Source organism: Heptranchias perlo, chromosome 17, assembly GCF_035084215.1.
Source record: "Heptranchias perlo isolate sHepPer1 chromosome 17, sHepPer1.hap1, whole genome shotgun sequence".
Classification (NCBI taxonomy): Eukaryota; Metazoa; Chordata; class Chondrichthyes; order Hexanchiformes; family Hexanchidae; genus Heptranchias; species Heptranchias perlo.
The window spans coordinates 34401527-34426307 of NC_090341.1; the positions used below are offsets into that span (position 1 = coordinate 34401527).

Genomic DNA, 24781 nt, shown 5'->3' on the forward strand with positions numbered 1-24781 from the left:
TCTCTCAGCTAAGGAAGCCATGATGCCCTGTCCTCTCAGATTCCAAGTTGTAATTTTTTTTTTGTTCGTTCATGAGATGTGGGCATTGCTGGCGAGGCCAGCATTTATTGCCCATCCCTAATTGCCCTCGAGAATGTGGTGGTGAGCCGCCTTCTTGAACTGCTGCAGTCCGTTTGGTGAAGGTTCTCCCACAGTGCTGTTCGGTAGGGAGTTCCAGGATTTTGACCCAGTGACGATGAAGGAACACCGATATATTTCCAAGTCGGGATGGTGTGTGACTTGGAGGGGAACGTGCAGGTGGTGTTGTTCCCAAATGCCTGCTGCCCTTGTCCTTCTAGGTGGTAGAGGTCGCGGGTTTGGGAGGTGCTGTCGAAGAAGCCTTGGCGAGTTGCTGCAGCGCATCCTGCGGATGGTACACACTGCAGCCACTGTGTGCCGGCGGTGAAGGGAGTGAATGTTTAGGGTGGTGGATGGGGTGCCAATCAAGCGGGCTGCTTTGTCCTGGATGGTGTCGAGCTTCTTGAGTGTTGTTGGAGCTTCACTCATCCAGGCAAGTGGAGAGTATTCCATCACACTCCTGACTTGTGCCTTGTAGATGGTGGAAAGGCTTTGGGGAGTCAGGAGGTGAGTCACTCGCCACAGAACACCCAGCCTCTGACCTGCTCTTGTAGCCACAGTATTTATGTGGCTGGTCCAGTTATGTTTCTGGTCAATGGTGACCCCTAGGATGTTGATGGTAGGGGATTCGGCGATGGTAATGCTGTTGAATGTCAAGGGGAGGTGGTTAGACTCTCTCTTGTTGGAGATGGTCATTGCCTGGCACTTGTCTGGCGCGAGTTGTTACAATCCAGATTTCCAGTTGTGCATTGTCCAAAACAATATGGATGAGGTCACCCCTGCTACTTTCTGCATTTTCCTTATCTTTATCAATGACCAAAGAAATTGGTCACAATAGCATGCACTCTGCTTACCAAATAGTAGTATGTTTAGTGCTACCATCCACAAATGGAAAATGTATTTTTTTTGGAGGCACAACTAGCAGGAAATCCACTATAGTCCCCGAAAGGAAATTTTACAACTCTTTACAGTAAAGATTCCTTGTTTTATTAACACGAAAATAATGTCGTGTTTGCTTAAAAATTATTTTAAAGTAAAACCACCACCAATGTTGTAGCAGCAGAATGATATTACTGGGACGAGATTGAGATCACATAATTGCCTAGAAATGACTGTTGGCAATGAATAGTTGACACACTTGCATGATGTCCCTTTGTGTACTATTTAAGCAGAGGTGTTAACCCATTTAAATTAAACTGGTCAATGCTTGTGTTTAACAAGCATTCGTCGAGCAGAAATTGATAGCCAAGTTCTGCACCCATGAGGACGGCCTCAACCGGGATCTTGGGTTCATGTCACGCTACACGTTACCCCACCAGCGAACAAATGTTATCTGTTTTTAATATAACGGGTCAGTTGCTATCTTTTCTATGTTTCTACCTCTCTATCTCTGTTTTTTTTTGTTTGTTGTTTTTTTTGGTGATTTGTATATTCTGAGACCTTGCAGGTAACACCTGTCTGTCTGCACACTGATTGCCTTGGCAACGGGCAGTTGAAAAAACTGTCTGTAATCACCAAGCATTGTTCTGTGAATTATAAATGCGATTTCATTTCGAGGATTTCATTTCCACATCGTTCACCTGAGGAAGGAGGTAGCCTCCGAAAGCTTGTGAATTTAAAATAAAATTGCTGGACTATAACTTGGTGTTGTAAAATTGTTTACAATTGTGTTTAACAAGAGGACAGAGGAATGTGATTCGAACACATTAAACAGCTGTCTACTAAGATTATCAACAGTAATTTCTAGTCTAATACATTTCCTCAAACAGTATCAATGCATCAGACAATGCTGAACCATCAGTCTAGCTGGAGAGTATGTAACGTGTTAATTTTAATCAATATTCTCTCTTATATACTTCAAACTGAAGACAAAGGAGAGAGAATTTATTGTTCAGCAAGGAAATGACGTGTACCAAGACGCTTCTAAATGCAGCCCCAACAGATAACATTTCTAAAAGGTAGGAGAGGAACCCGCTGGGTAAAACCAACACAGGTCCTGCTCAGTCTTATTACTCTGCATGAAGTACAGTGAAGAGTTTACTCTGTTCACATGAACCAAGATCTGTAGATCCCCAGGCAGTTGTTGACAAAGAGCCCATCCACAGGGGGTTTTTGCATCTGCTAAACCGATGGTTACAATCGGAACTCTGTCACTCTCCATGCCATTTTTGTCTCTGGGAAATTTTACACTCATCAGCTGCGGTTTACAATATAATCACAACAGCTCACCTACTCTCAATTTTCAATTCAGTTCTTATTCTTCAATGTAAAAATGTGTACTAATAATAAAATCTACAATGGTGGTACTTGATTGTAACAACATTAGTATTGGACTAAGGAAACAATTTAGAAAATATAACTATTCAAAAGTTTCACAAATGAGGAAGAAATTAATTTTCAATGAGATGAGGCTTATTGACCTTTTGAATTCGTATCTCAACTTTGAGTAAACTTCAGTGAGGATCAGGAAATTTGTTCCTATTGTAATAACTGAGATTGTTCTATTAAGACATGGTAACAAACAAAAATTTACTGGTACTGAAATTTTTTTTAAAAATTAATAACCCAGAATTTGCCGTCAAAATAACAGTGAGGCTAATAGTGCTCACCGTTATTTAAATGCCAATCACACAGCATCTTCAGGCGAGGGCAAATGCGCGGTTAAACACAGAAATCCAAAAGTTGCTGTCCGAGTTGTGCCGCTCCGCCATTAGCTTTGCAAAAACAACATCTCGCTGTCTGCCTCACCATTCAAAAGCATTGAACGCGTGAAGTTCCTGTATTTGCGCGGTAGATACGAACTAAACTCGCCACAGAAAATTAGGGCTTGTTCATTTCAGTCTAAGTACCCTTTTAATGACGTGATAAGTATTAATTACCGCCAGTCAACCTCTATGGCACTGAAAATTAACTATTGCAAGTGTGGAGTTTCATTCCTTCAGGTTTTAATTGCAGTTGGAGATTTTTTTTTAAATGTATTTTTCCCTTTTGGTCTCATTTCTCTGAGTGAACAGGGCTGCTTGCCCTGTTCACTCAGATCCCAGATGCCCTGTAGGGGGCGCAGCACCGTTTCCATCTCACACTTCCAGCAACTTGCGGCCTAAAATATCATGAGTCAAGGCAAGTCTAATTAAGGCGTCGTTCGTTATAGCAAACAATCTCACACACCTCCTAACAGTCAACTCAAAAATGCTACAAGCAGAGGAGGAGACGTGGATACTAAAAACAGAAACATAATTGGAGCTGGAATGGCAGACAGGAAATATGTATGTTTTCAAAACTGGAGGTTTTTTTTAAAAAATCAAATCCAGCTGCAACATATATGCCCTATTTTTACCTCATTCAAAACTCAAAGCTAGAATGCAAAATGATTACGCTCATTGTGTATAATGGGTTGAAATCTTAAACTTTATTATTTTAGCTCAATTAATATTTGTCAAAGTAGAATTTTGTTTTACTTGTGCTCCAGTACTGCCAGTGTACCTGGAATACTTCAGTGGCAGTTTGTTACACCATACATCTGGTCAATCTACAAGCATTAGAACAAGAGGGGGAAAAGTAGCAAACATCAAGCCTCAAAATTATATTGCAGTTTTCTGGAATAAAAAAAACCTCCCTAAAATTCAGTCCAAATAATTAAGCTAACTGGCACTGACAAAATAAATAGTAATAGATAACCTGCTTATTGTTCAAAACGCTCTGCCCTATGTTCCTCATTAAATTGCTTTAAGATAAAAATAATGAAGAGCTTCTGCATCAGTGATGACCACTAAATGCTGTCACAGTAAGCTCAATTAGTCGCTAAAAGAATGGACATTTTAGAAATCGAAACTAATCATTGATCACTGAAAAGGCTCTTTACAAAATCTATCCCTCATTATTTAACGGCCCACTTTATATAGAGTATTCCTGAAAGTGAATTTTGAACTATTTCTAATGATAGAAATGAAGATGTCTTCAGCAATCTAAACATCAAAAGGAATAATTGAGACTGCAAAAATCTTTAGCTTCTTTTCAGTCTTTAATGCAAGGTAATTCCCTTTACAAAAATATACTTCAGTCAAACTCAATCTTGGATAGTGCTCATCTAGAATGTATAACTACAAATTACATTGAGAAAGATAGGTTTTTTTTAAATAGTAGAGAAATAGGTAGATCATCTTCTTGGATTACCTGTAGTGCCACTGCTGCTCTCTTGGACACTGCTAAGTCTAACAAGTGTCCTAGGGTCTCTCTATTCATAACCACTATATCTCCCTTTTTCTCCTGGTGAAAATTCTGGATTGAATCATCATCATCATATATTCAATTTTAAGTTTCCGCATAAGTTTGGCTAACACACTCAAAGTTTAATATGTGATTGCTTCAAATGCACTGTCAGCAATCCTACAATGTATGGTCCATTGCTGAATTCAACCCCCAAGAACAGCATCACAAGTCTGAATGCCAGCTGTGACTGACCTTTGAACCAGACAGCCACACAACGGGCAGTTTTGCCTAATCTTGACATCGTCAGGATCAAATGAGCTCTACAAAACTGCATGCTCCATTAGCCCAACACACAGCAGCATAAACTGTAACAATTCAGTAACCAAGGCTGTTTTGGCCACTTGCCTCAAAGATTAAGCATGACAACAACAGGAAACTATAGATGGGAGAAATGGAGCCTAGTAATGGGAGAGGCAAGCCGGTCAAGGTAAGGGAAAAATCTTGTGAAGAAGAAATGAAGAAACAAACATATTAGTGCTTTAAGCTGACAATCAGTTTTTCAACCAATGTGTTGTCAGTGTTTCATAGGCAAAATCGGCTGTTCTCACTGGGATTGGACATTGTCACAATCAACCACTAAGATCATTTGAAAGGCAGAACTAAAGGCTGTCAGAATCAAATTAGAGAGGAGTCAGAACTGAAGGCTGTTAGAACTAATTAGATCACCTGAAGAATAGACTGGGGAATGCCCGAACCAGGTTGGTTTCTTCCTGACCCCTAAACTATCAATTAGGCCTTGATTTCTCCCATTCTTGTTTCTGCAAAACTGAAGGCAAAAAAAAATTGAATTGGGTTGCTGGTTTGTGAGAGTCAGAGTTACTGGTGATTTTATGTATTTAAATTATTTATCCCCAAAGAAGTTATATACAACAAATAAGCTGCTAAAGTACAGCTTTTAAAAACTTTCATTTTCCTCAAAGGAACTTTCTGGGGCATGCTTAATTGTTGGCTTATGTGAATGTTTACTTTCCTCAAGAATGGTTGCAGCTGCATTTTTGAGATAAGGAAGATGTTCTTTGATGCGAATGCATTACATGCTTTATTTGAGCATTCCTGTCACTGCACGTGCAGAATTGCCAGTGTTTGGAAATAAAGTGGGGAGTGAGCCTGGAGTGATGAATTCAAAATCATTTTTAAAATTATACGCAAAATTACAGTCGACCCCAAAATGCTGATAAATGTACCAAATCATTGGTACCTAAGATTTACTAGAATGATTCCAGGGATGAAGGACTTTAATTATGTAGATAGACTGGAGAAGCTGGGGTTGTTCTCCTTGCTGCAGAGAAGGTTGAGGGGAGATTTGATAGAGGTATTCAAAATCATGAAGGGTCAAGACAGAACAGATAGTGAGAAACTGTTCCCATTGGCAGAAGGGTCAAGAACCAGAGGGCATAGATTTAAGGTGATTGGCAAAAGAACCAAAGGTGACATGAAGAAAAACTTTTTTACACAGCAGCAAGTGGTTAGGATCTGGAATGCACTGCCGGGTGGGGTGGTGGAGGCAGATTCAATCATAGCTTTCAAAAGGGAACTGGATAAGTATTTGAAAGGAAAACATTTTCAGGGCTATGGAGATAGGGCAGGGGAGTGGGACTAGCTGGATTGCTCTTGCATAGAGCCGGCATGGACTCGATGGGCCGAATAGCCTCCTTCCATGCTTTAACCATTCTACGATTCTTCTATGATCAGGTGTTATAATTTCAACAATTTTGAGGGGGGGTGGGGGGGCGGGGGGGGAGGAGATGTGCCCGTATAACCCCTCCCCATTAGAAAATAAACCTCATGCCTTCGGCCCTCACATCCCCACTACTGCAAACTGTGCTTTTGTGTACAGCAATAAACTTCTTCAAAATCATCAGTGTACATCTGCAACTTAAGTTACGACAAGCCGGTGTCCCACTGTGTTTTCAGTCTTCATGGTCATAAGGGCTATATTCAGATACTTTTGAGCCATCAGATTTTTTGCAGCTGTGTGTTTCTTTTCCTTGAAAATGTTATTCAACTTTTACTAGTTTTTTAGGACACCAAGTAGGAAAGAATCAGAGCCGGTAGGGAGGGGAGGGGGAAGTTAGTTGGTCCAGTGGATAACCACAGAGTTATTTTGCTTCTGAGTTTTGATTCAGTCCAAATTAGTAAGATGAACGTCTCTCCTTGAAGCTCTAAAATTGCATCTAAGATAGCTGCAATTCAGGTTACAGCCAAGCAGTCAACTGCTTACATTGCTCGGCTTCCATCTGGCTTCATTCTACCCGTGCCTCCAGGAGACAGCTCTGCACGTGCCCGTATCCAACATGTGCAGAGCTCTCTCCCAACAGTTAAAGATTATAATGTTTAGAAAGCAGAAACAGGAGAATCATCACTCCATACACAGAAATTAAGATCAAGTAAGTTTAAAAGGTGCCCGGGGGTCCAACTCCTAAACACTTTGTAAATCAAGTTTGACACTACACACTCCATATGATGTCAAATCCAATCAGTGAGAAAGACTCGCCTCCAGGGAATCTCACTTCAGTGTCAGGTTGGGTCCTGACTCCAGATTTATACTACAAGTTTGGCATCTGTGTGAAACAGGCAAAAAATGCTGAATTTGCCGTATAAATGCAACGAGTCTCAATCCAATTCCTAGTGAGTGTGGATCAACTACAGAAAACAGTGTACTGTTGAGCTCCAAATTAGCAAGCTCGCTTAGATATGTCATAATGATGGCATACGTGGAAAGTGCTCACATGAGGTTGGGATACATTGTTGGGATATAGTAAAAGGAGTTTCACTCTGCATCAGGTTCATGCTGCATCTAACCCAGGATTGCTTCAGGCTGCTAATGAACACAAAAATTCATCAACATTTTTCCAATTTAAATAAATTGCAGCAGGCCAAAGTAATGTCCATCCAACTTACAAAATACTCATTGCTGAACAGGCAGGATAGTTGTTATCTGATGTCAGGCAAAATATTCAGAATTGTATTGTTTTCATTGTCAGGTTGTTCACGGCTACCAGTATTCCTGAAATCACACAAGGTTCTTCTGGTTGTTCGAGACAGGCTCTTCTCTGATAGTGTAGAAATATTTCTAAATAAACCAGTTCACCTAGATGGTTAGTAATGTGACGTCTAGTAACACGTTTAGCTATCATCCATCTTGAGACTCAAGAAAGCATTCCAGATCTTCAATTTCATTGTAATATGAGTGAGGTACCATCTTTCGGATGAGATGTTAAGCTGACGCCCCATCTGCAAGATCTCACAGCACTATTCAAAGAGCAAGGAATTCTCCCAGTGTCTTGGTCAGTATTCATCCCTAAACTACCACTACCAAAACAGAGTAACTGGTTATTCATCTCCTTTGATGTTTGTGGGACCTTACACTATATAAGTGCAAGTTCTTTCTTCTTCCCCAACTTAAATATCGCCTTATCATACGGTAGAAGTCAATTGTAGTCGTTTCCTATACAGCCAGTATGGTGCCATGTAAATGCTAATTAAACAAAAAATACTTCAATTTTTAAATGACATCAGTATCTCAACCTAAAAAGATTGTAAAACTAAATCTGTACATTATATTTGTGACAGTGAGATTCGCTATCGGAGACAAAAAGCAGTTCCATTACACACAGCACTCTCACCCTCTCGTGCAAAAAGCTGCAATATACAATCAAAAACAATTTCTCAGAGCAATGGGCTGGATGAATGATTTAAGAATAACTTCCACAGTAAATAATTTACATGGCTTATTCCATGGAATTATAAAAAGAAAAACAGTTTACAGCAAATTTGGTAATCCCAATGAAGGGTAAAAGAAAAATAAAATTGGAACAGAAGTAGATGTTATTCAACATTAGATTTTGTACAAACTGGCAAGCAGGCTGGACTGCAAAACTTGCTAACAAAATCACTGATTATGGTTGCAATGAATATTAATATCTCTTTACACAAAGAAGGGGACACAAGGCATTGCAGTGGTCTCCTAATTCAGAATAAAGCACACTCAGTAAAGTGCACAATTTTGAAATTTGCTCGTAAGATTGTTACAGTGTTTAGCATATCAAGAACTCTTGTTTCATACCAATTTACAAATACTACTACTTGCCATGGATATAGGTACCTTTACACACATTAGTACCCGCTCATGTGACCAATCAGATCACTCATTATTGAATACTGTATCTATAGGAATGCCAAATGCAAAACAACTTGGATTTATATAGCACCTTATCACCTCCTCAGGGTGTCTTAAAACGCTTCACAATCAATGGGCCGGATTTTGCTGGGAGCAGCGAACAAACGCCATGTGAACAGGGCAAGCAACTGTCTATCCCCTTAACCAATCAGACCGAATGAAGCATGTTAATTCACCATGTAGAGATTGAACCAGGAAGTGTAAGTTAGAATAGTGAATTCAATGTCAAATCAGGTACAGAAAGCAAAATAAAGAGAGGGTAAGAAAGATTGAATTAAGAGACAGAGATAAAAGAGACCAAGAAAAAGTAAAAAAATGTTTAATTTTTTTTAAAATGTCCAACAACAATTAAAATCTGAAGGAATGAGACTCTCCACACTTATTAAAGTTAATTTTCAGTGCCAGAAAGGTTGTTTGGCAGTCATTAAGACTTACCACTCTATTAAAAGGGACAAGCCCTAACTTTTTCTGGTGAGATTAGTCCATATCTACGACAGCAGTGCAGGAACTTCACGTTGTTCCATTCATTTGAATGGGGAGCCATACGGCGAGATGGTATCTTCACGCAGTTTACGGAGGAGCAGGGCATCTGGTACAGCAACTTCCGGATTCCTGCGTTTAACTACACATGTGCGGTCGCTGGAAGTTGCTGTACAATTTGCAAAAAGTAATGAACACTGTTAGCCTCACAGTTAGTTTCACAGCAAAAATTAGCCCATCGTTCCTAAGCTTTGGTGCCCAAAACTGAAAGCGATACTCCAGATAGGGTTTGACCAAGCCTCTGTACAACTGAAGCATTACTTCCTCACTTTTGAATTTAAATCCTTTCAGATAAAGGCCAACATCCATTAGTCTTTTCGATTACTTTTTGTACCTGTGCACTAGCTTTTAGTGGCCTGAGTACATGGACACCTTTGCTTCTCCACGGCTGCTACTCTTTCATCATTAAGGAAATATTCTGAATTGTCTTTCCTGGATCCAAGTTGGACGACCACAGACTTCCCCATGTTGAACTCCATCTGCCATAGTTTTGTCAACTCATTAGGTCTTTCAATGTCCCTTTTTAAGTTCCTGCTCCCATCTATACAACTTACTGTGCCTAACAGTGTCATCTTCAAACTTGGATATATAACTCTCTATTCCTTCCTCCAAGTCATTAGTATCATGGTACCATAGTAGGTACAGCACAGGATGCGGCCATTCGGCACATCGTGCCTGTGCCGGCTCTTTGAAAGAGCTATCCAATTAGTCCCATTCCCCAGCTCTTTCCCCGTAGCCCTGCAAATTATTTTCCCTTCAACTATTTATCCAATTCCCTTTTGAAAGCTACATTAAATCTGCTTCCACCACCCTTTCAGGCAGTGCATTGCAGATCATTACAACTCGCTGCGTAAAAAAATGTTTCCTCATGTCGCCTCTGGCTCTTTTGCCTTGAATCCGTGTCTGCTGGTTACTGATCCTTCTGCCACTGGAAACAGTTTCTCCTTATTTACTCTGCAAAAGCGTTCATGATTTTGAACACCTCTATCAAATCTCCCCTTAACCTTCTCTGTTCTAAGGAACACCAGGCTCTCCAGATAACTAAAGTCCCTCATCACTGGCACTATTCTAGTAAATCTCTTCTGCACCCTCTCTAAGACTTAACAACCTTCCAGAATGTAGTGCACAGAATTGAACAATACTCCAGCTGAGGCCTAACCAGTGTTTTATAAAAGGTTTAGCATAACTTCCTAGCTTTTGTACTCTATGCCTCTATTAATAATGCCCAGGATCGCATATGCTTTTTTTTTTTTTACAGCCTTCTCAACTTATCCTACCACCTTCAAAGATTTGTGTATGTGCACCCCCAAGTCTCTCTGTTGCTGCACCCCCTTTAAAATTGTACCATTTAGTTTATATTGCCTCTCCTCATTCTTCCAACCAAAATGTCTCACTTCACACTTCCCTGCATTAAATGTCATCTGCCATGTGTCTGCCCATTTCAACAGTCTGCCAATGTCCTGCAAAATTCTATAGATTATGAAACGGTTCCTGCAGATTGGAGGGTAGCAAATGTAACCCCACTATTTAAAAAATGGAGAGTAAACAGGGAACGACAGACCGGTTAGCCTAACATCAGTAGCAGGGACAATGCTAGAGTCTATTATAAAGGATGTGATAACAGGACACTTAGAAAATATCAACGGGATTAGACAAAGTCAACATGGATTGATGAAAGGGAAATCGTGTTTGACAAACTTACTGCAGTTTTTTGAGAATGTAACTGGTAGGATAGATAAAGGAGAACCAGTGGATGTGGTGTATTTGGATTTTCAGAAGGCCTTTGATAAAGTCCCACATAAGAGGTTAGTGTGCAAAATTAAAGCAATAGGATTGGGGGTAATATACTGGCCTGGATTGAAAATTGGTTAACAGACAGGAAACAGAGTAGGATTCAATGGGTCTTTTTCGGGGTGGCAGGCGGTGACTAGTGGGGTACCGTGGAGATCAGTGCTTGGGCCCCAGCTAGTCACAATATATATCAATAATTTAGATGAAGGAACCAAATGTAATATTTCCAAGTTTGCTGACGATACAAAACTAGGTGGGATTGTGAGTTGTGAGGAGGATGCAAAGAGTCTTCAAGGCGATTTAGACAAGTTGAGTGAGTGGGCAAATACATGGCAGATGCAGTATAATGTGGATAAATGTGAAGTTATCCACTTCGGAAGGAAAAACAGAAAGGCAGAGTATTATTTAAATAGTGATAGATTGGGAAATGTTGATGTACAAAGGGACCTGGGTGTCCTTGTACATGTCACTGAAAGCAAACATGGAGCAAGCAGTTAGGAAGGTAAATGATATGTTGGCCATCATTGCAAGAGGATTTGAGTACAGGAGCAAGGATGTCTTACTGCAGTTATACAGGGCCTTGGTGGGACCACACCTGGAGTATTGTATGCAGTTTTGGTCTCCTTACCTAAGAAAGGATATACTTGCCATAGAGGGAGTACAGCGAAGGTTCACCAGACTGATTCCTGGGATGGCAAGACTGTCGTATGAGGAGAGACTGGGTCAACTAGGCCTGTATTCACTCAAGTTTAGAAGAATGAGAGGGGATCTAATTGAAACGTATAAAATTCTGACAGAGCTAGACAGACTGGATGCAGGGAGGATATTTCCCCTGGCTGGGGGCTCTAGAACGAGGGGTCAGAATCTCAGGATACGGGGTAGGACATTTAGGACTGAGATGAGGAGAAATTTCTTCACACAGGTGGTGAACCTGTGGAATTCTCTACCACAGAAGGCTGTGGAGGCCAAGTCACTGAATATATTTAAGGAGGAGATAGGTAGATTTCTAGACACAGAAGGCATCAAGGGGTATGGGGAGAGAGCGGGAATATGGTATTGAGATAGAGGATCGGCCATGATCATATTGAATGGCGGGGCAGGCTCGAAGGGCTCCTATTTTCTATGTAAGTCTGTTACTATCATACACATTGTTTACTCCATTTCTGAGTTCCGTGTCATCTGCAAACTTTGAAATTATACTCTCTATACCCAAGTCCAGGGTATTAACATATATATCAAAAAGAGCAGTGGTCCTAATACTGTTCGCTGGGGACCACCATTGTATACTTCCCTCCAGTCTGAAAAACAACCGTTCACCAATACTCTCTGCTTTCTGTCCCCTAGCCAATTTTGTATCCACGCTGCCACTGTCCCTGTAATCCTTGGCTTTAAATTGGCTTGGGCTTTAATTTTGCTAACAAGTCTATTACGTGGTACTTTATCAAATGCCTTTTATATGGTGAAAAGCTGAGGCCCCAGTACAAATCCCTGGGGAACTCCACTCGTCACATCCCGCCAATCAGAGAACATTCCCTTTATTCCTACTCTCTGTTTAAATGCAGTCTGAGATGAGAGTTTAATTAATGTCTGGCAAGGGAAGTTTGCACATTGAGTGGTACTTGTAAATTTCTGATTCTAGCTCAGGAAAACGTAGCATAAAATAACTGCTTTCTTCACTTTCCATTTTATGCTTTGACACTGAAATGTGACCATCCCCAACAAGAGAGAGTCTAACCACCTCCCCTTGACATTCAACAGCATTACCATCGCGGAATCCCCCACCATCAACATCCTGGGGGTCACCACTGACCAGAAACTTAACTGGACCAGCCATATAAATACTGTGGCTACAAGAGCAGGTCAGAGGCTGGGTATCCTGCGGCGAGTAACTCACCTCCGGACTCCCCAAAGCCTTTCCACCACCTACAAGACACAAGTCAGGAATGTGATGGAATACTCTCCACTTGCCTGGATGAGTGCAGCTCCAACAACACTCAAAAAGCTCGACACCATCCAGGACAAAGCAGCCCACTTGATTAGCACCCCATCCACCGCCCTAAACATGCACTCCCTTCACCAACAGTGCACTGTGGCTGCAGTGTGTACCATCCACAGGATGCACTGCAGCAACTCGCCAAGGCTTCTTCAACAGCACTTCCCAAACCCGCGACCTCTACCACGTAGAAGGACAAGAGCAGCAGGCACATGGGAACAACACCACCTGAACGTTCCCCTCCAAGTCACACACCATCCCGACTTGGAAGTATATCACCGTTCCTTCATCGTCGCTGGGTCAAAATCCTGGAACTCCCTTCCTAACAGCACTGAGGGAGAACCTTCATCACACGGACTGCAGCGGTTCAAGAAGGCGGCTCACCACCACCTTCTCAAAGGCAATTAGGTATGGGCAATAAATGCTGGCCTCGCCAGCGACGCCCACATCCCATGAACAAATAAAAAAAAAATGCTCTCAAAACTCATAACCGGCAGATCACCTGTGACATTGCTCTTAGTAACTCAGAAATGCCATTTTTATAAGTGTTATACCACTTAATATACATGTACTATTGTACTTTGTCCTTTTAAAGGCACACAGTCCAACTATTGTTAATTAAACACAGCCGTGCGTCAATTCAAGTTTAATTGTTGTTGATGAGGGAATTTTACAGATTGAAAAGTGCTCATGATTTAGGCCCAAGGTCAGAAGCACTTGGCATTAAGTGAGTGGCTTAAGATTATTTTTCATCTGTAACAAAGTGTGATTTTTTTTTTAAGTATGAAGAATATACGATAGATACAAGACATATTTTGTCAACTCATTTATGTCAACATCTCACTTATATTGACAAAAAAGTGAATTCCAATATTTCTCTGCATATTAATACCAAAAACTTACCATGGATGTCGACATAGGCAAAAACTCCGGCACACTTAATTCGATATTTAAGGCATTCTTTTATTACCACTTACGTCAACAGGTGTAGTGCATGGCCGAGTGTGGTGTGTGCAGAAAAGGGCCTGTGTTGAGAGTGTTAATGATAGTCGGTCTCAATTCACTTAAAATGGATACCAAGACAGACATCAAACGTAAACTTTTTTTGAAAACGCTCGAGAATAAATATTGTGCAATCAAAGCATTTGAAAGTGGAAGGACAAGAGATCAATTTAATTACGTTATGAAATACAAAATGTAATCAATTAATTTTGATTAAAACTTTATTTTTGGGCTTTAGAAATTTCAGAGACTAAGAAATAAAATGGTGGACTTTTTTTCCCAAAAATAATTGAGTGATTTAGTTGGTTCACTTTCTCCTTTGTTTTATTAATAGTTGCTCCTGACTGGTCATTCAGTATCAGATATTTTTATAAGTTTCTCACGGGTGGTTTCCTAGCTATTTTCCTCGCTTTCGATTCAAATGTCCCTTACCTCTTGAATTCTTATTCACTGGCTCAAAGTTAAACAGCAGTGAATAAAATGTGGCAGCGAATGTATGATATCAAAGTGTGATGTTACAGGGAGTTATAACAAATAGAAATTGTGTGCCAAAGGCAAAATGTTTAATGTATTATAGACATGATTAATGACTTGGAGTGGTCTACATTAATGACTTGGATATGAATGTAAAAGGTATGATCAGTAAGTTCGCTGATGATACAAAAATTGGTAGGGTGGTAAATAGCGAGGAGGATAGCCTCAGTCTGCAGGACGATATAGATGGGTTGGTCAGATGGGCGGAACAGTGGCAAATGGAATTTAACCCGGAAAAGTGCGAGGTGATGCACTTTGGAGGGACTAACAAGGCAAGGGAATACACAATGAATGGGAGGACCCTAGGCAAGACAGAGGGTCAGAGGGATCTTGGTGTGCAAGTTCACAGATCCCTGAAGGCGGCAGAACAGGTAGATAAGGTGGTAAAGAAGGCATATGGGATACTTGCCTTTATTAGCCGAGGCATAGAATATAAGAGCAAGGAGGTTATGATGGAGCTGTATAAAACACTGGTTAGGCCACAGCTGGAGTACTGTGTGCAGTTCTGGTCGCCACACTACAGGAAGGATGTGATCGCTTTGGAGAGGGTGCAGAGGAGATTCACCAGGATGTTACCAGGGCTGGAGCGCTTCAGCTATGAAGAGAGACTGGGAAGATTGGGTTTGTTTTCCTTGGAGCAGAGGAGGCTGAGGGGGGACATGATTGAGGTGTACAAAATTATAAGGGGCACAGATAGGATGGATACTAAGGAGCTTTTTCCCTTTGTTGAGGGTTCTATAACAAGGGGACATAGATTCAAGGTAAAAGGCGGGAGGTTTAGAGGGGATTTGAGAAAGAACTTTTTCACCCAGAGGGTGGTTGGAGTCTGGAACTCACTGCCTGAAAGGGTTGTGGAGGCAGGAACCCTCACAACATTCAAGAAGCATTTGGATGAGCACTTGAAATGCCATAGCATACAAGGCTACGGACCAAATGCTGGAATATGGGATTAGAGTAGACAGGGCTGATGGCCGGCGCGGACACGATGGGTCGAAGGGCCTCTCTCCGTGCTGTATAACTCTATGACTCTATGACTCTATAATAGCTTGCCATTTTTATGCTGCAGGAAAGAACACTAACAAGACCATGGGTAGTCACTGGATACTAGTCTTTTTGCTGCTTACCACTCATAAAATTAAGAATGCGCTCAAAGTGACAGTAACAAGGCCTCATTCCAAGACATTGCCAGCCTCAGAAAAATTTTGAAAGTTTTTCTTTTCAAATTCAAGAAAGAATAAGTCGTCAACTTGGGACATCCTGAGGTTGTGAAAGGCGCTATAAAATGCAAGTTCTTTCTTTCTTTTTTCATTGCAGGCATAAAGAAAAAATTGCACCAGTAAAAGAATGATCATTTTCTGCAGGAGCCTAGCAAAACATTAATGTATTGGGCCGAATCTGGCTGGAAAAATAATGGTAAGTTCAAGACGCACACCGTTATTAATGCGCAAATCAGCCAGCAAGTTCAGGGGAAGAGATATGCTGTGAGTTGCGAAACTCCATAACTTGCTGGTCGATTTACGCCACTCCACCGTTTGCTTCGCACAAACGGCATCTTGCCCTCAACCTCCCCGTTATTTTTAAGAAATTGCTGGATTTGCACATTAATTAACCAATAAACTCACCGCAGAAAGTTAGGGCTCATAGTTAACAGTGTAAGTACCCTTTAACGACATGAGAATTGTTAATGCAGTGCCAATCAACCTCTCCGCCCCAGAAAGGGAACAATTTAAACTGTTGAATCTCATTCCTGCATGTAGGAAATTCTTCTTAGAGATTTTAAAAATTTCAAAATTTAAAGTTTTACATTTTTTTTCTTTCTTTCTTTTCCTTTGTCTTTCTTTCTCTCTCATTCCAATCTTTCTTTCCCTCTCTTTCTCTTTTTTGTACCTGATTTGACTCTAATTCACCCTCATTCCTCTTCTTTCTCAATCCTTATATCTCCTTGGTTAAGGAGATACACTGTTGGTCCTGCCATTCACCAAGGTCCCAGATGCCCCGTTTACTCGCCATCCCGTTATCAGCTTGCACTTCCAGCAAGTTACAGCGCAAAAAAACTGAGCTGACGGGTGCAAGAGAAAGTCTAACTAACGGCATATGCCGCAAGATGTCCCGCTCCAACAAGATTTGGCATTACCTATGAATCCTTCAGCTTTTTAAAGTTACACCATTAAAAGTTCAATGTCTAGTCATATCTTCCATTCATTATTTAAAATTGTAACCTACATTGTTGTACATTTGCCAGAGGAAAGAAATCTCCAAATTTTCATGTGTACTGAAGGGAACTTAAAATTATCAATGCAAGTTACAAAACAGTCAGAATGACACAGAATTAACCCCAATAAATCCTGGTACTTTGCAACTTTCAAAATCCCGTATTGTAAGTCTAGGTCACAGCAAAAAAAAAGTCTGTCAAATGCTAATGCTGCAAGTAAAACTGGAAAAAGTGGATGGGGCAACAACATTTAGTGGGCAAACTAGTAAGAATTTTATAGTTAACTCACATTATGCTTATTTCTGTAATGAAATACGAGCGCAGACCCCAAATGGGAGGATATGTGCATATGAAAATTTCAATTTACCTTCCAGTAATCGATCTTTTCCTCAGAATTTAGAATAAATATTAGATGAAGAAGAATACATTAGCAAATACATTAATCAAAAACTCTGATCAATTGCTGAGCCGGCATTGTTCTGAAATCTATATGCCTTTATCTGGAATTAATGGTGGTGGCCAGCTAATCAGAAACTTTAATATTTTACTCTGCCATTTCTTAATAAATCTGCACACGGAGTATCTGAACTAAGCTCTTAAAATAAAGCTCACTTTTTCTTCTATAATTTCAGAATTGCCAATTTTAAATACAATACGAAGTGGCCAAGTGAGAGAAAAAATTGCAACAGTAATAAAAGTTTAAAGGTGATCCACTATTCCAGCGTAAAGCTTCCTGGACTGTTGAGGCCACGCCTTGGTGAACAGAGTAAGTGCTTACACTTTTGAAATTCAACATAAAGAATGAGTCAGAAATGTTAACAGAAAGTTGGGGAATTTCAAGAGAAATGTTTAAAAAAAAAACAAGCTCAATATTAAGAACAGGGGGGAAAAAGCAAAACAAAAATGTCTACCTAGTGTCAGACTGGGCTCAGTGGTAGCCTTCTCTTCTCTAAAACAAAATGTTGTGGATTCAAGCCCCGCTCCAGAGACTTCAGCACATAATCTAGGTTGACACTTCACTGCAGTACTGAAGGAGTGCTGTTCTGTTGGAAGTGCTATCTTTTCGATAGACATGTGGAAGTATGATACTTAGGGATTACTGAAACATGGCTTAAAGAGAGGCAGGAATGGCAGCTCAACAATCCTGGTTACAGGGTTTTCAGACGAGATAGAGAGGGGGATATAAAAAGAGGGGGGGGTGGCAATTTTGGTTAAAGAAATGGTTACAGCTGTGAGGAGGGGTGATAAGTTAGAAGGATCATCAAATGAGGCCATATGGGTTGAGCCAAGGAACAAAAAAGAGGCAATCACACTGCTGGGAGTGTACTATAGACCCCCAAACAGTCAGAGGGAGATAGAGGAGCAAATATGTAGGCAAATTTCTGAGAAGTGCAATAACAATAGAGCAGTAATAGTGGGGGATTTTAATTACCCTAATATTAACTGGGATACAATCAGTGTAAAAGGTATAAAGGGCGCAGAATTCTTAAATTGCAATTAGGAGAACTTTTTTAGCCATACATAGTAAGCCCAACAAGAGGGGTGGCAGTTCTGGACTTAGTTTTAGGGAATGAAGCTGGGCAGGTGGAAGGAGTATCAGTGGGAGAGCATTTTGGTGGTAGTGATCATAATTCAGTTAGATTTAGCATAGTTATAGAAAAGGACAAAGATGGAACAGGAGAAAAAGTTCTCAATTGGGGAAAGGCCAATTTTACTAAGCTGAGAAGTGATTTAGCAAAAGTGGACTGGAAACAGCTACTCGAAGGTAAATCAGTGTCAGGGCAGTGAGAGGCATTCAAGGGAGAGATAGCGTGGGTTCAGAACATATTCCCACAAAAAGGGATGGGACTGCCAAATCAAGAGCCCTGGATGACAAGGAGCAAACAGGGTAAGATACGGCAAAAAAGGGAAGCTTATGTCAGATACCGAGAGTTCAATACTGCAGAAAGCCTAGAGGAGTATAGAAAGTGCAGGGGTGAAATTAAAAAGGAAATTAGGAGAACAAAGAGAGGGCATGAAAAAATACTAGCAAGTAAAATCAAGGAAAACCCAAAGATGTTTCATAAATATATAAACAGCAAGAAAATAACTAAGAGTAGGGCCTATTAGAAACCAAAAAGGTAACCTATGTATGGAGGCGGAAGAGGTGGAGACGGTTCTTAATGAATACTTTGCGTCTGTCTTCACAAAAGAGGGAGACAATGCAGAGATTATAGTTAAGGAGGAGGAGTGTGAAATATTGGATGAGATAAACATTGTGAGAGAGGAAGTATTAAGGGGTTTAGCATCCTTGAAAGTAGATAAATCACCAGGCCCGGATGAAATGTATCCCAGGCTGTTGAGAAGGGAGGAAATAGCGGAGGCTCTGACCATCATGTTCCAATCCTCCCTGGCTACAGGTGTGATGCCAGAGGATTGGAGGACTGCTAATGTTGTACCATTGTTTAAAAAGGGAGAAAGAGATAGACCGAGTATTTATAGGCTAACCTCGTTGGTGGGCAATTTATTGTATCAATTCTAAGGGGCAGCATAAATCATCATTTAGAAAGACACGAGTTAATCAAGGGCAGTCAGCATGGATTTGTCAAGGGAAGGTCGTGTCTGACTGACTTGATTGAACTTTTTGAGGCGGTAACAAGGAGGGTAGATGAGAGTAACGTGTTTGATGTAGTCTTCATGGATTTTAGCAAGGCTTTTGACAAGGTCCCACATGGCAGACTGGTCAAAAAGGTAAACGCCCATGGATTCCAAGGGAAAGTGGCAAGTTGGATCCAAAATTGGCTCAGTGGCAGGAAGCAAAGGGTAATGGTCGACGGGTGTTTTTGTGACTGGAAGGCTGTCTCCAGTGGGGTTCCGCAGGGCTCAGTACTTGGTCCCTTGCTTTTTGTGGTATGTATTAATGATTTGGACTTGAATGTAGCGGGCATGATTAAGAAGTTTGCAGATGCTACAAAAATTGACCGCGTGGTTGATAATGAGGAGGAAAGCTGTAGGCTGCAGGAAGATATCAATTAACTGGTCAGGTGGGCAGAAAGTGGCAAATGGGATTCAATCCGGAAACCTGTGAGGTGATGCATTTGGGGAGGGCAAGCAAGGCAAGGGAATACACAATAAATGGGAGAATACTGACAGGTGTAGAGGCCTGGACTAATATTCCTGAGTCATGAGTTCAAATCCTGCCATGGCAACTGGGGAATTTAAATTAAATTAATTAAATAAAATCTGGAATGAAAAAAAACTAGTATCAGTAATGGTGGCCGTGAAACTACCGGATTGTCGTAAAAACCCATCTGATTCGCTAATGTGCTTTAGGGAAGGAAATCTGCTGTCCTTACTCGGTCTGGCCTATATGTGACTTGAGACCCACAGCAATATGGTTGATTCTTAATCGCCCTCTGAAATGGCCTAGCAAGCAACTCAGTTGTTCAAGAAGGCAGTTCACCATCACTTTCTCAAGGGCAATTAGGGATGGGCAATAAATGCTGGCCTTGCCAGCGATGCCCACATCCCATGAATGAATAAAAAAAACAGTAGGACCTTGGAGTGCATGTCCACAGATCCCTGAAAGTAGCAGGACAGGTAGATAAGGTGGTTAAGAAGGCATACAGGATACTTTCCTTATATTCTATGCCTTGGCTAATAAAGAGCAGGGAGGTTATGCTAGGAACTGTACAAAATACTAGTTAGGCCACAGTTTCAGTACTGCGTACAGTTCTGGTCACCACATTACAGGAAAGATGTGATTGCACTAGAGAGGGTACAGAGGAGATTCACAAGGATGTGGCCAGGACTGGAGAATTTTAGCTATGAGAAAAGATTGGATAGGCTGGGGTTGTTTTCTTTGGAACAAAGGAGGCTGAAGGGAGATTTAATTGAAGTTTATAAAATTATGAGGGCCTAGATGGAGTGGATAGGGAGGACCTATTTCCCTTAGCTGAGGGGTCAGTGACCAGGGGGCATAGAATTAAAGTAATTGGTAAAAGGATTAGAGGGGAGCGGAGGAGAAATGTTTTCACCCAGAGGGTGGTGGGGGTCTAGAACTTACTACTTGAAAGAGCGGTAGAGGCAGAAACCCTCAACTCATTTTAAAAGTACTTGGATGTGCACTTGAAGTGCCGTAACCTACAGGGCTACGGACCAAGTGCTGGAAAATGGGATTAAGCTGGATAGTTCTTTTTCAGCCGGCATGGACACGATGAGCCGCAAGGCCTCCTTCTGTGCCATAAACTTTTATGATTCTATGATTAAACTGAGATCCTATCCTAGCTGGGTATAAAAGATTCAATGGCACTTTTCAAAGAGCAGCAGGGTTGTTCTCCTGGCCAATATTTCTCTTTCAACCAACATCACTAAAACAGGGTTTCTGGTCATTTATCTCATTGCTGCTTGTGGAACCTTGCTGTGCGTAAATTGGCTGCCATGTTTCCCTAAATTACAACACAGACTACACTTCAAAGAGTACTTAATTGGCTGTGAATAGCTTTGGGATTTTGAGGTTGTGAAAGGTTCTATACAAATGCAAGTTTTTACTTTCTTATCTAAAATGCTTCCTAATTGATGCATCACTCACTATAGCCTTAGTAATGCATAGGCATGTTGCAAAATTTCGCTCTGGCACACCAAACGGAATCAATTAATTTTGCCATTTGAATGCTCAGCTTATTAGTTTGGAATGAAAATTCTCCAAAACAAGCCATAGTTTCATAATACTTAATATTATTCCACTTGTCAATATCCCAGTTCACCATTAAGTATTTCCATAAATATCAAGTTACCGAACAATTTCAATAGACATCCTGCCGAAAGATAGATTAGTGGCTCAATCCTAGAAACATGCTTTTTGGATTTTCAAGATAGATATACACTATTGAGCTTCATAGGATATTGTGATTGTTATTTGGTACCTTATATATCAACAGTTAAGTGGAAAATTGAAACTATTTTCCATCCAAGGCCTTGAAATTACTCTCCACAAATATTAGCATATGTGTAACACAGCTGTATGTAGTTCCTTTGACAGCTATTTTAATGGAAACATTAACCGTTCATTTTAAACCTGCAAATGGGACTTGTGATGACATTTGCACCCAATTCTGACTAAGCCACATTTTGCCTGTGCTGGATAATTACTTTGCCTGTAGCAAATAACTGTTGACCTTCAAAAAGCTGGCATGGCCCATAGATGGCACCTATTTCACAGCTTGCCCTTTTCAATCAATGTTGACTTACCTTGGACCTCCCCCCAAGTCAAAGAACTTTTAGAAGACTTAAATCTTGGTCTGCATTCACACAGTCAGTGACTGCCTCCCATACTTACCATCACTATCTAGCCAGCTGAACCAAAAATATCTGTTCTTTGCTGCATTACTGAGGTTAAAAATACCTGCTGAGTACCATCTCTGAACCTCGCTTTGCATCGTTGCCTAGTAGCTTTCATTGCTATAGGTGTTATTCACTCTATCGCTATTGTGACAAACTTTCAGCCTTAAAATACTGGTTAAGTGCCTAGTACTGCTTCAGCAGCTACTTAAGATGACTCCTTGCAGCCACACCAACACTGGCTGCAAAAAATTCATGACCATTAATGAAACAGATTATACTGGAAATGCTACATGCAAAATAAGTACATAAGAGGTTGTGATTGGAGCAGCAGCAAATTCTATTAGTATTTGGGTCAGCAAATTTTACACATGCTAAGAGCGATTTATAGACTATGATGTTTACAGATACATAAACAATAAAACAACAAGGAGTATGACATAAATGACAGACAATTCTAATGCTACTGGAAAATATATTAAATACGGCATACAGAATGGAAAAGAAAATATTGCTCATCCTCATTTTACAAAGTTGTAAGATTTGGACTCTGGATTCCCTTGTTGGCCAATCAGATTTTTGAGAGAAATGAATATTACAAAAAGGAAAGAGAAATATAAAATAGATGAACAAAAATGGGAGTACAATTACCTTGTTTATTAGTTACACCAGTGGAGTGAAAATCACCAAATACATTCCTGGTACAAAGGTTTTGTGGTAGGTGTCAGCTGTGACTCAGTGGGTAGTAATCTCACCTTTGAATCAGAAGGTTGTGGTTTCAAGTCCTACTCCAACAACAAAATCTAGGCTGACACTTCAGTACTGAGGGGATGCTGTACTGTCAGAGATGTCTTCTTTTGGATGAGATGTTAAACTGAGGCCCTGTCTATCCTCTTAGGTGGACATAAAAAATCCCTTGGCACCATTTGAAGAAGAGCAGGGGAGTTTTCCCCGATGTCTCCAATTCATCCCTCAACCAATATCACTAAAATAGATGATCTGGTCATTATCACATTGTTGTTTGTAGGACCTTGCTGTTCGCAAATTGGCGACTGTGTTTCCTACAACAAGTGACTACAATTCAAAAAGTGTTTCATTGGCTGTAAAGCACTTTTGGAAATCCTGAGGATGTGAAAGGCACGATATAAATGCAAGTCTTTCTTTTCTTTTATGCAATACGTGGAGGTGCCAGGCAACCGACTGTGGATAAAAGCACCAAACTACTACTAGAGTCCTACATTGTGGTATAAAGTTTAGATCAGATTAGTGGTGAGCAGGGCTTGAAAAACTTACTGGATGGCAGTAATACTAGCAATCGGAAATGGGGATCCAGTTCCCTGAATAACTGGTTTATATTGAGGCAGAAATTGCTTGCGAAGTAAGGTGAGCACAACCGTCGTTAGTGGTGAAATGGAGGAGCGGGTTCCAGCGTTTGCACATGCACAGTGAAATGCAGAAATCTGGAACGTGCTCTTACTGGTTCGCCGACGATATGACAGCTTTGAATTAAAGGGATACCGCACGCTGCAATCAGGAAAATGATTGAAAAAGTACAAACTTGTTTATTTGCCCAGCTGGAAAGTAACTAATTAAGCCACAAAACGCTTAAAAATACCAGGTCTAAACTAAGTTTTAAAAGTCTCAATGACTGCAAAACAACTAAAAATTAACTTTTCAAAACATGGAGTCTCATTACTCTTTATTTTAATAGTTTTTGGTCATAAAAAACAATTTTTTTTTTTCTTTTCCCTTCTGTTTCTTTTATTTAATTCAATTAATTCTTACCTTTTCTTTTTCACTGTCTATAAGTAATTTTACAAAGATTTTAATGTTGTACCTTTCTCTCCTCTCCGCTTCCTATTCGAGGAAGTGCCCAAAGTAAAGACCGCGGTAAGTTAGTGGGTTAATATAAATCTATGTAGTGGCGAGCAACGCTCATTCGCTGCTCCAAGCAATTCCTGCCCCATTACGTCAGTGTGTCTTCCAAGTTATTTTATAACCAAATGTTTGCTGATGATATCATTCAAAATGAAAGTATTCCTATTCTCCTCAAATTACTAGGTGTTAAATAACATTGATTTAAGAATTTACAGCTGAATCAGTTGAAGTCTAATATTAGAAGCAGCCTACAAAAGGTCCATACATATATATAACATCCTTGACATCAATATCTAACTCTAAAATCTCAGACCACTTGGAGGCCCTATCCACCCACATCTTCAAAACTAACACATCAGTCATAGAAATTATTTTCTTTCCTTGCAACCTTCTAAAATTACCCCAAACCTGGAAGGGTGACTTTCGGCATGACCAATAATATGATCCAGAATGTGGAAACCCAAATCTGCCCTAATCCTTATGATATATGGAAACCCAACTCAAATCTTCTCACCCTCCACAAAATCCTTTCAATAAATAAATCCTGAGCTGCAAGAGACTGACTGAACTTAACAGTGACTGAATGAATGTTTGTTGAGGCAGGTAAGAGAGTGAGTTTGGCCTGAACAGAAGTTGGTAGTCATGTCTGTGTTCTAAGTATGCTGGTGTAGCTAAGATTGTGTGGGGTTTGTGCTGACTGTACTGTTTTCTACTAATAAGTAAATTAACTATGAAGTCAAATATGTTAACTGGGTTGTGCTAATTGTTTGAATCAAGAGGTGGTTTCTGGAAGACACATTCCAGAAATTGGTCACCTCACAGATTGAGAGAAATAGTGAAGTAGGAAAGGAGGGGGAAGATGGGAGGAACGAGTATTTGAAAACCTTGAATGTCTGGACTTGTACAGTTTTCAACACTTATGACGAAGACAAGGGCAAGAACACGG

At 40.5% G+C, this 24781-nt stretch overlaps 1 protein-coding gene across 2 annotated transcripts in view; it reads right to left on the reverse strand.

Moving 5' to 3' along the window:
• The window catches only part of suclg2 (succinate-CoA ligase GDP-forming subunit beta), a 344808-nt gene that overhangs the window by 268891 nt on the left and 51136 nt on the right, over positions 1 to 24781 (reverse strand). The window lies entirely within an intron of this gene.